The 12,156-nt window shown below is 40.5% G+C and overlaps 3 pseudogenes; 1 reads left to right on the top strand and 2 right to left on the bottom strand.

Annotated features, from left to right (window-relative positions):
* The first annotated feature begins 1,270 nt into the window (after positions 1-1,270).
* Positions 1,271-2,449, top strand: LOC149101260 (uncharacterized; annotated as a pseudogene).
* Positions 2,450-4,172: 1,723 nt separating this feature from the next.
* On the bottom strand, positions 4,173-5,660 carry LOC149101259 (uncharacterized; annotated as a pseudogene).
* A 4,380-nt stretch (positions 5,661-10,040) lies between these two features.
* On the bottom strand, positions 10,041-12,156 carry LOC149101258 (uncharacterized; annotated as a pseudogene).

The raw sequence follows: 12,156 nt of genomic DNA, 5'->3' as shown, positions 1-12,156 counted from the left end.
TCCTATTAGCAAAAATCTAGCTTTCCGTTTGGCCATTCTCGGCTTCGCTAAAACTAGGTTTTGTAGTCACATCAACTTCATCGGCCGTTGCCTTCATTCTAAAGTTATTCCTATGGGTTTTCGCTCTAATTTTCATGCATCTTCTCTCTCTCATTCTAATCAATATCTTCGCCAAATTCAGTATGCTCAAAAATTCTCTTTCACGTAACATTATGAGGATTACTATCAGGGCTATGTGCCAAAAACATGACGACCTCGACAAACAAATTCTACATTATCGCTCTGAACTGTCTAAAACCAGTCCAGCTATTTTAGTGCAATCTATTCGCGCCAGAATTCAGGAGGTCAATTCTAAACTTTTAATCATTTACATCAAATTAAGGCCCAAAAACTTCAACAATTAATATGTCCTCAAATTACTTGTGACTAATCACTTGAAAGCCTTAACACGGTGGTTACTATTCCTGAAAATCTTCTGCTTTCCAACTCAGAGAAATCCGTCCTCAGTAAGGGCTTGAATTTTGTTCCTATATCCAAAAAACTGGACGAATTCTGAGTTAAGCAAGATGTTGACAAATTCCTTCGCCGCGTTCAACTGAAAGCGTTTTTCCGTAATAAAGAGGATGATTCTAACACCTCGGACATAGATAATTTCGAGACGCTTCAGACTCGAAAATCGAAGTAGGCTCCCCCAGAGGGCCAGTTCGCCTCCGAAGAGAGGGCGACGCTAGAAAATCTTAGTAAGCGCAAAGACAAAATTGTCAAAGCGGCCGACAAAGGCGGCGCTTTGGTTGTTTGGCGGGCCGACCTCTACCAAAAAGAAGCTTTGCGGCAACTTTCTGACACCCCTTTTTATGCTAAAACAGTGGCGGATCCAGACCTTGAGCCTTGAGCTAGGGGGGGGGGGGGGGGGGGGGCCTGTGGACTGCCGACTTTACTGCCGACTTTTCTTCCTTCTGTCGTTTTCTTCTTTTCCTACCCAAAATAAGGGGGGGGGGGAGGGGCCGGGCCCTCCGGGCACCTTCCCCCTGATCCGCTACTGTAAAGTCGATAAAGATCTGACTTCCACTAACCAACAAATTGTCAAGAACACTATTAACGACGTTATAGTCAAACAAGAATTGCCGGCTACTGCTACCAATCTCATCATTACCACTCCTAGAACTTCGTGTATTTTCTCTTTACCTAAAATTCACAAACCTAACAACCCAGTTTGACCTATCGTCTCTGCCTGTAGTTGCCCCATGGAACTCATTTCCAGCTATTTAGACAAAATTATGGCACCTATCGTCAGATCTTTACCGTCATACGTTAAAGACAGTCAACAGGCACTTCACATTTTTCGCGATTTAGATTTCCTGGGCGAAGACAAACTCATTTTCACTATGGATATTGCATCTCTTTACACTGTCATTCCAAATGGCGAAGGTCTTCTAGCCCTCAAACATTTTTTTGATTTACGCACTGTTAAGGAACCAAGCCCGGAAAAACTGCTCCGCCTGGCTGAACTAGTGTTAACACTCAACTGTTTTTCATCCGCGGACAATTATTTTAAACAAATCAAGGGCGTCGCCATGGGTACCAAAGTGGGACCCAGCTACGCAAATCTTTTCGTAGGCTACATTGAACACCAATTTTTCAATCAATAAAACGGCCCCAAGCCTGAACTCTACCGTCGCTACATTGACGACTGTATCGGCGCTACCTCCTCTACCAGAAAGGACCTCAATCAATTTCTGACTGCTGTCAATTCGTTTCATCCTGCTCTTAAATACGCCTGGGAAATTTCCGATACTTCTTTAGCATTTCTGTATATCAAAGTTTCTATCGGAAGCAACGATTTATGCACCAGTGTGCACTACAAACCCACAGATTCTCATAGTTATTTGTTGTATTCATCTTCACTCCCATCACATGTCAAGAATTCAATTCCTTATTCTCAGTTTCTTAGACTTCGTCGTCTTTGTAGTGATGACTCTGATTTTTCCTTAAAATCAGAGGAATTGTGCGATTTCTTCGACAAACGTGACTATCCTGCTTCTGTTGTTCAAGCGGGCCGTCATTGCGCCCAACAAATTGATCGACAGTCAGCACTACAAACGTTACAGAAGGAAAATAAAGACAGAATTCCGTTCACCCTCACATTTCACCCTCACAACCAGGCAGTAAAATCCATCAGTCTAAAATACTTTAAATTACTTAAAAATGATCCCGACTGGTAAGATCTTTTCGTAACCTCCATTAATTTCATTCAAACGCGACAAAAAAAATAGGTAACGTTTTAGTCAGAAGTGCATTCCAAACAAGTGATCAACCCGGAACTTTTAAATGCGCACGCGCGCGATGCAAAACATCATTCGTAACGTTGAGAAAACGAATGATCATAGGTTTCATTGAACCAGTTGTTCTCGAAAGCTTTGCGTGCCAGGAGGTCAATTGTTTCGTCTAAGGGTACATTTGTGAAAAGCGACGTGACGTCATAAGAGACCAAGATTTCTCCCGACAACTTAGAGATCTTAGCAGCAAGGAGCAAAAGACCATCTAACCCGTGTTTACTAGGCGTAAGCTTAAACAAGATCTAAGCTTGCGTGAGCCCAAGCCTAACATCGTAACCCAGCAATGCGTTGTTTATTTATTCAATTTTGACCTCTGTGATGCAGGTTATGTCGAGTACACAAAGGGCCACCTTCACATGCGCGTTGAGGGACACCGTCAAAAGGCATCATCTATTTACAAGCATTATTCCAAAGAACATAACACTGCTGTTCCGAACAATTTCTTAGCACGCGTCAATGTAATCAAGAAATGCACGAACAAATTTGACTGCCTTGTTAATGAAATGCTGTGTATTCAAGATCTTAAACCAGCACTGAATGTACAGTCCGATTCTCTGCGTGCTAAAGTATTCATGTAATTAGCTTGGCACTCTTTTATGCAAATTCGCTTCAACTTAGCTTCTTCACAAACCACTTTTTATAATTCATTACGTAACCTTGATAATGGCGCAGGATGCACCGAAACGTCGGTTTCTATCACTTATACTTCTTGTTTCATTAATTCGGAATAAATTAAACGAAACCGCCTGATATATAGTGGGTATAAAGCTTGTGCGTGTGTGTGTGAATGCATAAAGCAAACAGTTACTCATCCGAATTCAACAGAGTTCAGAGTTTTTTCTTCACTATTTTTCTTTATTAATAAGCTTAATATTTTTTAACGTGTTTTATTTTCAGCCATTGACATTGCTTTGTCGAAATGTTGTTGAAGGAAGTTAACGTCAGTCGGCCAAAAATGTCAGTGCACCCACCCGAATCGACCGAAGAGAAATGTTGTATTTGAATGAATTTAAGGAGAAGCTAAAAAAAACGTTAACGACAGTTCCGTGCGACCTGGGGGCAAAGTCCACCACAGATCACAAAAAAAGCTCTCTCCTCACCCTGTAGGCAGAGCCCTTTCTTACGGCACATATCCGCTCAAAAAAGAGATAAAAGAGGCTCTACTCGCAAGGTGCTCTCTCCTCCGCAGAGACTCAAAGGGTTTTCCAGGTGGGGAGAATCAGCTGAACGATTTGAGTGCAGGCGCAGGGTTACTTGGCACCTGCGTTCACCTCGCACAGCGGCTTTCTATAACCCCGTATTTATGTCCACATTACGCCGGAAAAATTTTAAAACACAGCTTTATTTCTATTGTTAGGCCTACCGTCCACACTAATCCGTCACGAAAGCGGAGCTTTTCGAAAACGCTCTGCAAACCGGAGGAATTTGAAACCGCCTGCTTTGCATTTTAGTTCGGGACGGAAAACGTTTTTAAACGGAGCTTTTCGAAAACGATGATTTCACAATAATCACGTGATTTTCCTGCTCGAGTTTTTCCTCATACACAAATCGAAAATGACCGGTGATTGTTGCGTTTTAAAAATTTCTCCGGCGTAGTGTGGACGGAAACATTTGATGCGTTTTAAGAGTAAAAACGCCGTTTTCAAATTTCTACGGCGTAGTCGGGACGGGGCCTTAATTTCAGCAGAAAATTAATACAATTGTGGCAACGGATCAGTTATTATCAGGGGAATTACTTAATAAGAAATAAAAACAGCCAGAAGAGAGACGAAGGAAATGTTTGCACTGCTTTTTTAAAATTAGTACTACGCTTGATAACTTAAAGAATACACGACGTGAAAAGAATAATATTTATTGTCATCAATCATTTGCATCAAGTTGAATAAAGATATCAACTATGTCTCATTAATGTAGTATCACCATGCAGTTAGGAATAACAATCAAAATGGAACGAATTTTAGCTTTAAACTGTTACTGACATGTAACTCAGTCCTCAAATGAAAACCAGTCACTCTATAACACTAAAACCACATTAATGAATTACTAGACTATTCGACAAATTTATTACATTAAGACCATCCAAGCATGCGTATTCAGTTTTCTCAGCTGATACTAGCTTGACGTAATATATCAAACACGACAGACAGTGTTTCATCGGGATATCCAAACACCAAGAAGAGAGTTGAAAATATGACGCGCAGCGGGGTATTTTTGACGAAATTTGAGGTATCGACTATCGGCTATCCAAACACCTCGAAGTTCATCAAAAATACTCCGCTGTGCGTCGTATTTTCAACTCTCATCTCGGTGTTAAGAAATCCCAAAGAAACACTGTCTCCTGTGTTTGATATATTACTTCTTAGACTTAGCAGATCTTGTCAGTACTTCAGCAACGTTGGTAACTATCTTGGCTCATCATCATTATCAGTCCTACTGTCTATTTCAATCATCTAGATCAAAAACCGAAAAAAAAAAAAGCATCAAAAATCAGAGTCACGTTCACAGCCACAACATTTACACGCTGAGCATATCTCGAAAAGGCCAAGGAAAATTATAATAACATTTTTTGCGATGAATATGGACGCATCTTTACCATATTTCGAAAGCAGAGCCAAGCGAAGACCCAGAAATACACAATTGACACCAAGGATCTGAAGAGTGGTTCGGGAGATCATCGTACATTTGCGGTATTTCCAATCGTCAGATCCATCCAGCTTGACCTCTATCAGTTGCAACGGGGACAGCAGGAAACTGATACAAACAAAAGCGAGCATGGCTTTTTCAAAGCTGTCAGAAATTGCATTGTTGTCTTCACTTTCTTCAATGATAACGTCCAACATTTCCACTCCGTCGAAGAGATCCAGCTCTATTCGTAACGACAACATCCAAATCAGCTCTCTATAAGCAATCGAATCTGTTCCCGTGCTCAATAACAGCAGCAGAATGAAAGGAGACAGACAAAGTGTCATCTTTAAAATGTTTGGACCGAAGAACTTTTCTTTGTCGAGTTTCTCCTCGATCGGCTCAGATCCACCAAAGATTACACCGATGAGGATCACGAAGGCAACGACGTACAGTAACCAGACAGCAAATAACCACTGCAGCTTTTTTTCCTCGCACATGATATAAAACCGGAGTACGAGAGCAGGGACAAATAAGAGACACAATGCGTAAAATCCATCATCATGTTTATATTCTGCAGGATATGAAGCCAGTGAATACGACTGAAGGCCAACCAGGCCAAAAAATACGAGCCGTCCAAATCAAACGAGACGTAAAGCCATGAGTTAACAAAAAACGTGTGACTGTTCAGAATGCCAGGCACTGAGGTTTCCAGCGATGTTTTGAATAACCCTTCTATGCGAAGCTCAAAGCACGATCTTTCTCAGAAAGCAAACAAAAGTGCGAATGAAGGTCATAAAGCTATTTTCCGAGAAACACTCTCCAAAAGACTTGCACTGCGTAATTCTTTGCATATGACATCATACCTTTCTCAATCTTTCTAAGAAATCAGCTCAGCATGAGTCAAGACGAACCTGATAACCAAGCGAACAGAGAAGTTCACACTTTCCTTGACTCGTGCTTTGGAAGTGACTGTTGTTCTACATCAATTGAAATGTATGATAAATGCTTGAGGATAAATTCAAACGAAAGGCAAAAAAGTAGAAGTTTCAACGACCATTCCCTGAGTATTACTGACTTATTTTAAGCGGATCGGACGTAAGGAGAATTTGCATACCTCATTTTTTGCCCAAGAACCAAATATTTAGAATAAATTCAGTTAAACTTGTGATCCTGAACTCTGCGCAGTGTGACACGGAGCTGGGAAAGAAAACGACCATTTCTACAGAAGCCCGTTCAACTTTAAATGACATTTTATCAAAATCAGGGAGGTTTTGGGTAGTTTCTTTTCGCATTTTATCGACTAAGTTTACCGAGTGTATGACAGTTGTAGACTGCACACAGCAGAATGGAGACTTTAATATTAACTGATATCGTATTCCATTTTCCATTTCCGAGCAGAGATAGAGTTACCTGTAAACAGGGTAACCTGAGTGCTATACAGGTTGACCTGTGTGATATTCAGGCTAAGTGGAACGCTATTTGTGTACAAATGTCATAACGGTATTAAATACAACAAGATTCAGAAGGCACTGAAATCGAGAAAAATTGACAAACCAGAAGTTTATCCCGGCAATAGAACTTTGTTTAAGTCTATAACATTTAAATTAAATTTAAAATGGTTATATGTCTGGTTCGGGTTGTTGAAAGCCAATTAAGCTAAAACAGGATAAGCGAGAATTTTGATTTCAGTTTTGCAACCTTCCGGTGAGGTTTTCTGTTTAAACTGTTTGTCCTTCAGTTTAGAGTTTGAATAACTTCAAACTACACAAATCATAATTATAAGCAGTGGAAGATATTTTTAGGCAAGAAAAATTAATTCTTCGGTTAAAATTTAATCCTGGGTTAGCGTTAATCGATTTTCGAGTAACTCGGCCCTTTGATATACTACTTTTTCATCACTTTAGACAAAACATCCAGCGAACGGAATCTAAAGGAAATCCAACTTTGAGAATTACAGCTTACACGGTACATTGGACCACTCCCATTTACTCCACAATGAATTTGTTTTGTTTCGTTGCCTCAGAAACGAAACGGTGTTCTTTCCAGTTCAGGGGTGAACTATTTATATAGTGATTTGTAATATCCAATCAGAGTAAAGTTCGTAATTGTTAATGTCAATACGGTGGAAATTCGGTCATCGCAACAAAATGTGGCGTTCCGAACATTTCAATTGGAAGTAGTTAGTTTTGTTTAGTTCAACAAAGAAATGGTACTGTTTTCCGTTTCAGAGTGATTTATTGACATAGTGAGTATGAATGTTACCAGGGTAAACGCTTGTAATTCACAAGGTGAACATGTTCAGCAAAAATAACTTCTCGAAACTAAATTTTATTTCGTGACACGGAAAGAAAAGGAAATTAAAATGTCATGCAGGTAGAAGTAATTGGCGACTTAAATGTTCTTAAGTTTTACTGAAACGATGTATTCTAGAGAAACGAAGATATCTGTGTCCGTGCTTGATTTACATGTGATTAAGATCACAACTACAGCGACATAATTTTGGTCAATCAGAACACTTGTCAGGAATAACAATCCCGCCCCTTTTCTGTGGGTGTTCACGGGAAAAGAACACGCACTTGGAGCGTTTGGACGCAGATACTGCAGATACGATATATTGTGGAAGGTAACAATTCATCATATTATAATTAATGAGACCCTGCTGGTGTGCAATTTAGTATAAATTATTAAAGCCACACCCACAGGGGGAGGGGCAGATCTAACAGTACCAGCGAGGATATTTATATGGGTAACAACATTGCAACCCACCCTCCCCTTTTGCTGGGTAGATACAAGAAACATAAACAAAACACTGATTATGGTGGCAAAACATGGGTGGCAGGGAAGACAGAGCCTATCTCCCCTAGAGTAGCGGCGTCCCTAGGGCAACCTATGTTACTAAGGGGACCAGAAGAGGGGTGCCCCTCTGGGAGGACAATAGGTCAGATGGTACCATGACACCATCCTGGAGAGATCCAGACCTATTTCCAAGGGTAGCCATAGCACTTACTGTGGGGCAAAGTGCAGTCTAGGTTGCACTTCCCTGCCACGATTGTGTGAGCCCACTGCTAGCCCGAGAGGGGGAGGGGGTGAACACACTCACCCCACAGGAAAGAAAAGCAAAGTAGACCTCCATACCAGTAGGAGGTCTGCCACCCACAGTGATATACAGGAAGCATGGTTCTCAGTGAATACTAACTAGATTCACAAAGTTATAAATCAATAGATAATGGAATTAACTGAAATGACTGATCTTTTCAGCCCAATGGTGCAAGCAGCATTGAAATGAATGTGATTATTGCTGCTTGGTGGGCAGTAAAGGACAAGAAATTGTGCTAAATAAAAAATAAGGCCTGTTGGGAATCAATCTCTTTCGACCGACTAGTGTTAGTAAATAAGGTAAGCCAGTGGGGAGAATTTGCATGTTGATAATAGGGCTGAAAGAGTCCAAGCAGATCTTATAGTAGACCTAAATTACAACATTAGAATTATCCATGACTAATTTCTTAGGAATAGCTAATAGTGTTTCTTGGGGAGTTCTGATGTAGCGTTCATAACAGTCTGAGCTCCAGCGGCCCAGTACCTTGATAAGCCACGAAGGGACCCCTGCTGCAGCTGTAGTGGTAGCTGCACCAATACGGAATCTGTGTGTGAAATAATGATCAGCAGGTAGACCGCAACCTTGCAGTACAGAACGGAGCTCCTTAGTCAGGGAGGTACGGGAGAGCCACTTGCCATTGGTGAAGGTAAACAAAGGGCCTGTAGCAGCTGGTTTACATTGTAGCAGGTAGTTTCTCATAGCCATCACAGAACAGATAGAGGTGGTGGACCTTGCTATGGTTAAGGTACAGCCTTTGCGAAAGGGGTCAGTTTTGGATTGCTTAATGGAAACAAGCATGTGGTTGGGTGACTCAGTGTTAGGGAGAGAACGGCCTAGCTTGAATACTAGCTCACAACTGGGACAGGGTCAGAAAACAATGGGATTTTACTAACTGGGGATTGAAGGAGTTGGGAGGGGTATAGCACGCTGAAATCACATGAGAGCATGGTGGAAAACACTGGGAGCTTTGTCGTATGATTTCCCATATGATAAAACTATTGGGCTGCATTGGACATTGACCTAAGGTTATTGCACAATGGCTAAGAGGAGGAAGATAACAGAACTGGTGACAACCTTAGATGATAGCTATGATGTAGACTACAGAGCTCATTAACCACAGTTTAAATGCTTAAACTTTTAATTTAATTAACGTTGGTATATTGCAAAATAGGCACAATATGACTTTTTTATGAGGTTTTCTTCATATCGTAGGTGTCGACATTTTCCAGATTTAGTTGAATTTCTCGAATTTTGCGCCACAGTTCCAGTAGCTTTACTTCTCAGAGCGCATTTCAAGAGATAGTTTCCATCAAAACACCGATAGCATTTGTATTTTAGCTTCATAATATTCAAGCGAAAGTGGAGGGATAATTGCACAACTGTCGTCACACATGAGGCGTCCTTTTTGAAAAGAAAAATATACTGCGTCACTGACAACGAAACGTAGAGTGTCGCATCCATTCGAATCAAGGACTGCCCGGCACAGAAATGGAAAAATTATGCGTCAGATTCTTTTGCCTCTTAGCTTTATTTAGCCTCACAAATAATACTTTGAATTTCTGAAAAATTTGGCGGGGCTGTGCGGCTCGCTTCCCAAAGCACTTACCCTATTTAAGACCAAAGTCTGCGATTTTTCTAACCTAATTATGGCCTGACCCTTAAATTAATACCCTGTTTCAGACCTGCTGTAGTTCTCTAGCTCAGAATGATGTTAAAGGTATTGTGAATGGCTTTAGTTGCTGGTCTTATCGATAATGATGAAAAAAGTAGCTTCTTCTAAAAAACATACCTAATTCAAGACTAGAGTGCAAAAACCATACCCAGTTTGAGACCAAAATGACCAAAATCGATACTCTACTTCTGACTAAAATGTCTTAAAAAAACATGTCCCTCTGACGCTAGACATACCTATATAGCCGATATAAAGGAACACCCCGCCCCCCTCCCCTAGGGCAGAGTCAAAGTGAAGTACCACAAGTAAATACATTTCGAAGCGCGTTGACTGTAATAACTGATACATGTGTAGACAACTTAAATTAATTAGCCCTTGCTCTTTTACAATAGGTTAAGTACTAAACCTCACCTGGACGAAAAACCCCAGGCTCTGGCAACTGAGCAGATCAGTGCGATGCAAAGCGGCGCATTAGCTAATATCCCCCTCACCCCAGGACTTCTCGTGCACAAGATATCAAAACCCCAGCCTTTCTCAGACTTTGAATATCTTTCCGGAAACGAAACACTATTTCTTTCTGAGAAATAGCTTCTTGTTAGCATTCCATTCGATCGGTATTCACTAACTACACAATTAAACTATACTTTTCGATGAAAGCAGCACAGTTCAACACCGAAGAGGTCACTTGTGTCGTTTCTTTTCGCCTTGTACAATTAAGTGTGAATTTTAAATTCAAAAAAGCTGATTAATTACATCGGTGTAAAAATACCACAACATAAGAAAATAAGAAGAAATAAATCTGCACTATTACACGATCTTACACTAAATCTAACATTCAAATAACAGTGTAAAGTTTACATAGCATTACTTCTGTATGTAAAAAACTTTCATAGGATCTCACATCACGTTAAACAAAGCATCCAACACACGGAATCTAAAGGAAAATCAGCCAACTTTGAGAATTATACCTCACTGCACGAGAACAACAGAGCACTAGCTTTCATCAAAATCCACAGAAAGTTTGCCTTTTTGATGTTTAACAATAATTTAAATATCTCTGTCGATATTCAAGAAACACAATTCAAAAATGAAGAGGTCCCTAAGCAGAGAAAACTTTGTTATTACTTAAACTGAAAAGGTAAACTGAACTCAGCATTTCAGATGGTCCAACATCTTGAAGCAAATTGGAACAGGCCGTAATCAAAATCGAACTCGTTTCTTACGGTTTTCAAATGTCTCAGCTGGAGAATTAACTTTGATGTTCCGGCAGTTTCACCGAGCACTGTGTTGGATGATATTTTTTTTTTTTTTTTTTATATTAGATCAAACTCCTGGGATTGCTTAATTAGGGCTTTGCAGATTAAAAGCTTCAAACCTCAAATTAGACTGGTAAAATGCACGCGGACACTTGAAAGTCAGTTGTGAATGACTGATCGAGACTGAACAGCGTGCTTAAGCCAAAGTTTTACCATTATCTAAAAGTCCAAGGAGTAAAGAGAGCATGATGTGAAAGTCAGTTGAAGGTAAGACTCAAGAAGTTAATGCTAGCCGGATTCTGTATTGCCGATAATAATAGATCTCCAACGAGGATAAAAATATTGCGATGCCATTTTTTGCTATAAAGATAGACTCATCTTTTCCGTACTTTATGAAGACCACCAGGCGAATTATCAAGAAGACGAAATTCACCAAAACCATTTGGATAACATTGCCGATAATGGCGAGCTTCTTGCGAAGTTGGCAGCTTCCGTTCTCGAGTTTATTTTCCGCCATTTGTAACAAAGACAATACAAAGCTTAAACATGCCACGGTGATCATAACAATTCCAAATCCTTTCTTGATTCCATAGTTGTTTTCTCTCTCGTCAAGAACGACGTCCAACATCTCGACTCCATCGAAAAGATCAATGGATATGCGAACAGATAATTCTTTAGCAAGCTGTCTGTATTCTTCGTTCTCGCTCAAATCGTCTGCCGTGTTTAGTAACAAGAGGAACAGGACTGGAGTGAGGCACAAAATCACTTTCAAGCAGTCAGGACCAAGGAAGTTTTTCGGGTTGAGATCGTCTCCGCATGCATACTCCAAAAGTGATGGCTATGTTGGGTACTAAAGCAACCACAACGTACAATCCCCAAGTGAAAAACATTCTGATAAGTCCTGCATCGGTTTTCAGGCAATAACCCCAGTACAATATTGCTGGTACATACAAAATTATGACAGCAATGCAACGCAAATCATCTGTATACCATGTTGGATAAGCGGCTAAAAACCCACACTGAGTCAAAAACAGAGCGAGTACTGCAAAGCGTCCCACGAAAACTAATCGTATAGACTTGATTTTTCTCTTTAGAGAGGACAGAATACCCGCCATTGTAGAAATCTTAACTGTGAACTGTTCGTACACCAGGAGTGCTCACCGGAGCCGA

This window comes from Orbicella faveolata, unplaced genomic scaffold (assembly GCF_042242905.1).
Source record: "Orbicella faveolata isolate gen_17 unplaced genomic scaffold, um_ofav_v1 contig_4, whole genome shotgun sequence".
Classification (NCBI taxonomy): domain Eukaryota; kingdom Metazoa; phylum Cnidaria; class Anthozoa; order Scleractinia; family Merulinidae; genus Orbicella; species Orbicella faveolata.
Note: the sequence above shows the minus strand (reverse complement) of the source record. Positions and strands in the feature narration are given on the sequence as shown.